We start from the raw sequence: 5,472 nt of genomic DNA on the forward strand, positions 1-5,472 counted from the left end.
CTTTACCGGCTAAGTCTACTCAGATATGCTGYATGGAAATTGGGCTTTAGTTTTTGAGCTATCGTTCTGAAATTTTGGCGGATCCAGATTGATTTTCTTCACCAGAAGTTGCTTATTGGGTGGAATCGGYGATCTCGAACTACTATAGCGTTAGCTGCCATACAATTTGACCTATCTAAATCAATTTAAAGATCTGTTAATACCATTTTACATTATTAGTAGTGCAACTACGAAGGATATCACAGCTTCGATGCAGCCAAAGTATACGTTGTTTCGTATTTAATATGCGTAGGTACCACACACTGCTTGGTGAGTGGGTATAAAATAAAATGGCAATTAAAAACCCTTTTGGCAATTCGTATTCAGAAATATTCACGAGCACAAGTTGGTTCGTCACGACACGTCAGCACTCCAAACGACTCAATGTACAAACATACACACACATACATACACATACAWAAGGATGTTTGGGTACATGCATTCCTGTATATGAAAGTGTGTGTGCATGCATTTTATATGACTACGGGCTGGCCATAAGTGAATTGCTTTTAATTTCCACACTATTTTATGAAAGCAGTTCATTAACGATTTCACTTTCGGTGTGAATGCTTATGTTTTCAAGCGTGTGTGTGTGTGTGTGTGTGCTTCACTTATTTATTTTCGCCAACACAAAAACACAACGAAATAGTCTCAGCCATATAATTTAATGAAAAGCATTAAGCAATATGCAAACCACATAAATATGCCACCGACTTGGCATGTGTGTGCGACGGGGCGTATGAGTAATATTAAATTGCTGCTGAGTAAGTATGCATGGAGAATTATATGTGTGTGTATATATGTCAGTGGCGGATCCAGATTGTTTTTTTTTCTTTATTGGGGAGAAAAATTTTACCCTATTCCCCCCTCTAAGTCCGCCACTGTATATTCCAGTGTTTATTTGTCTTCGAGCGCTGAAAGAATGAATGGCGTTTTATGCGAACAAATATACCGCTATTTCGGTACGTTTATACATGTAGAAATGCAGGCACTTCTGTTGTAGTGCAAATAAAAGCTTAGCTCAAGTGTCGGTAACCAATAAAGAAATCTTTTAAAGTTATCCGAACTGCAAACAGATAATGAAAATAAATTTGGCGGTTTTTGTGAAAGCAAAAAAAAAACCTACACAACTTATCCATGCAATTTTGCCAAGTGTTGCTTCTAGAGATATGAAATAACGAAATATAAWTACTTGAATAAGCATAAGTTTATGCAAGCTAGACTATTTCTAAAAATTAGTATTGTGGCACTGTGGGAGCAAGCAGACAGACACGTTAGCCGATCAGTACAACATCTTTTTACTCTTTTTTGTGGTATTTATAAAATGAAAACCACTTCAAAATACAATTAGTAACAGTATAGCACTAAGCATCGTTTCCACTGCTTTCTTTGCCTCCGTCCACCGTTGACAACGAACGCACGTAGCTCCAAGGGCAACTGCGTTGGCAGTCAAGCGAAGTTACGATTATATTTACTGACGATTTCACTTCATTGATGACATCATTCAATCATCATCGACACTATCAACCGGCTAACTCAATGGAAACCACAAAGTACGAACAACGAACTACTCAATCCACAAGGACAACGAAAGGATACAATTGTGTACTGAGCAAATGTTGAACAACGCGCGGTCGGGTCACCACCAAGGCAGGGCGTGTGCCCATGAAAGTGAGTATGATATGATAAAATGTAAGCAGGTGAATAAAGAGCGATGAGTAATGTGGTAATGCGGTGATGAAATCATGTGAATTACTGCCAGCAGAGACAGAGCGTCGAAAATCAAAACACTCAATTTGACCAAATGTTACCTTGATTGCTTTTCTGCGCCATTAACTCGACTAACACGATTAGCAAGCCACGAAAACTACGTCTTCAGCTGAAGGTGTGTGTGAGTACATATAATAAAGCTCCATGAAATAGAAAAACAAAAGTCAACGTCATTGGCGTTAGTTCTGAGAGGGTGGGAGARCAATGGAGTCCGGGAATGTTAATAAAGAGCCAAAGCACACGAGTTGCCTTCCGATTGAATGCGTAATTAAATAGYCAACAGTGAAACATAAAAAGCGCTGCCACTGCGACTCGCCTGGGCGCTGCTAAAGAACCATCAAAGGCCACACAGCATGCGTGCTTTAAACAAACGCCACACCGCAYAGATAAACACAAGCACAAACAGGCACTAGGGGGGACTTTGMGGTTAGGAGGACGCAGCATCCGCAAATTATGGCTTGCTTAAGGAAAGGTACGCCTCACTGAAATAATGCCACGGCAAACACACAGTTTCTTAGCTAACTAACGCAGGTAGCAAGTATAATAAGTGCAGGAGGGTAAGCGAAAATCAAAGCAAAGGAAGGAAAGCGATAAAGTCAAGCTGGTAAATGAAAAAAACCTGTTCGGAAGCGTGGTTGTAATCGACTATGGTGCTGTGAGCAGAGTGTCTCCCTAGCCATTAATGGCAAATCGATAGTTTGCAGCAATTGCTTGACAACGGCAGCAGCTGCATACAAGCACACATATGAAAATGTACGTGAATGTTAATCCACTCAAAGAGATGGGAACATTCACATATGCAAATCTACAAATATACCCACAAATATACGTCCAGATACTTGCATTTGTTGTATGCCTTTGGTGGCAACGAGCAGCTGGTGGTGTTAAAAATTCTCTAAATAAATGCGAGAAACTTATTTCTTTCCATTACAAACTATTCGTATATTGGTTTATTTCAGTTTCAGTAATCAAAAGCSCTGAGATGAGAAGGTGATTAGTATTTTGCATCTGACTCTAGTTCTGGGGTTGCCGCGTTACTTCCAGCCCGGCAGGAGGGAAGGAAAAGGCAAAAACAAACGTGCTTTAACGCAACCGAGACGTCAGTTCAAGAGATCCCTGACCAGCTTCTMGAAAACGTTGCTGAGTTTTGTTACTTGGATGGCTTCATCCCAAAAACATTGTGGGTCATCAGCAGAGATATGTTTGTAGTCGCATATCCAAAGGCCGCGTTGCATGCGGCATGTTAAATAAAGTTTGCAAAACGACACATGCATATATACAGTCGGACGGTATGATCCTCTTTGGCTGTGGGACGTGAAACATTACGCAGAGTGTTTTTACTTTTACTGAAATTTTTTCTCAACCGATCTACTCTTAAGATCATGCGAAAATTCAGGCAAAGTATTATTTCCATTGTTAAACTCTGGTTTGCAAGCAAACAGCTACCGGTTCATATGGAAATTCGAAGTCGAAGCAGAAGTGCAAAAATGTAGTAATTTTCCAACGTCTATAACATGTGTATGGAAAACTAGCAAGCTTGTAAAGTCCATTTTGAAGGCGATGATAAAGTTTTGTGTTAAAATACATAAAAAGCGAGTTTGTTTTCATTAGATAGATATCGTTGACCACACGATCAGATTCAATGATGGAACTGATGCTCAGAATGTGTTTCAGCATACAATATCACGGAAACATCYGTAATTTTGGTAATAAAAACGTTCAGTTGCTTTGGAGCAACATTTGTTCAACGCAACATATTCCCATTGTGGAACGATGCAAGCAAACAACACGACTTATTATAAATTACTTGGGATAAAGCAGCTTTTCAATCCAAAAAAAAACAAGAAAACTGTAAAATTTTGCAAATCGCCAAGCTAATGCTATATTTAAAACTTTAATATTCAATCGTAAACAATGCAAAAACAAATATTTACATTGACAAATAACAACAAATAAACGCACTACGCTGCGTCAGATAAAATTGTCCCCGTTGCGTTGTATAGTTGCCACATTCCATTTCACAACGCAGCGCTGCCGACACACAAGCACATCTGTGTCGAGCATGTACAAGGCACTTTCCTAAACGATAGATGCGACATATTATTTTTGCATGAAAAACCAAATGATCATAAATAATTTGCATTTCACTGAACACAAATGGRYAATGTGTTTCCGGAAGGGCACCGAGAGAYCCAAACACACGCTCGCACGTGAGCCCGAAGAAGCCTCAGGAATGTGCTTACAACCAATATGCATGCGWCCAAGCATGCGCTTACTTGCAATATGTCTGTGCATGTGTGTGTGTAGATACCGAAATGAAGGTGTAAGCTCAAGCAAATGCCAATGCACACATATGTGGGATATGTATGAAATTGTGTTATTATAAGGCATGTGCCCATGCGGCGTACAACATGAGGTATGAGTAACCGGCCCACAGGCAATCTGGGTAATAATGCCCAACAAAGAAGGGTTAACATATTTCAAAATTTCCTTTTTTTTAGCATTTTTGTTTTTCTTTAATCTTTTTTGTTTGTTTTCCCAATGAGCACTCTCGTGTCGATGACACCGGCATTACCTTAAATGTGGGTAAGAACATGTCAAAAATATTGTGAGCTCGCAYATTTGGCCGCACAACCGAAAGGAATTTATTACCTTCGCCAATGGCATTTTTGGGCAYACATTGGCAGTGGATAAGTGCGCAAACATCCACAGAAAAGCACAAATTTTGTGAAAAGGCCAAACAACTGACCAAACGGGTTAAATTCAAGGCACCGGTGGCGGGCGCAATGCATTAAGGACAAGTGTATGTTTGGGTCGCCTGCTCTCGATAATCACACACATGTCTGCATGATTTATTGATTATGAAAAACATAAGAGGGCTGCTAAGCAAGTACGCGACGTTTCGCTCCAGACGGTCTCAAAATACTACAATTACACCTGCTGACCATAATTTTCAGCGGCTCAACTTGTCAGCGCTGCTTAAATGGCAATTTCTCAAATTGTCTGCTCCACTGACGCGTAACCACATCCACTAGTAAGCCACGCATTTCAACGAACTTCACTGACCAATGCCGAATTCCAAAAATACACACTCCGATTAGCCAACASAACAACAAAGTCGAGYATCAAGTGGAAACCACTCAACAGTCATCCGTTCTGGGCAGCATTTATGCCAACGTGTCAACGCTAACGTGGGTCAAACCGGCCGTCACACATCAATTGCTTCGCACAGCCATCACCAGCATCATTACCGGCCACACGCGATGACAGTATTYGCCTGGCTCAGCATCATCCATTACTCGCCACGCCTCGCTAGCACTGCGATACGAACAGCAACCAGCGRTACAAAAACACAACTATTGTGCGTAATCAATAGCTGGCCAACAACAATAATGCCGCATCTGAAGGGATTTTCGCATTCTGTGTCAACAACGTGATTAAGATAAGGCAAACAACAATTAGTTGTTATATACATTTATACTATATATACAGTTTGTATGTGTGCCGTTATTAAAACTGTTGTTTTTATCAATAATATATTATATACCCCTTCCTCGCTGAGACTCTACTGCCACTTGGCTCATTGATAAGCTTGATACTGTTTCAGTCCCCCATGAGTTAATCTTTGTTATTGTAGTTGYTGTGCTCAATACACTTGTAAGT

This window comes from Bactrocera latifrons, unplaced genomic scaffold (genome assembly GCF_001853355.1).
Source record: "Bactrocera latifrons isolate USDA-ARS-PBARC rearing strain unplaced genomic scaffold, ASM185335v1 scaffold_56, whole genome shotgun sequence".
Lineage (NCBI taxonomy): Eukaryota > Metazoa > Arthropoda > Insecta > Diptera > Tephritidae > Bactrocera > Bactrocera latifrons.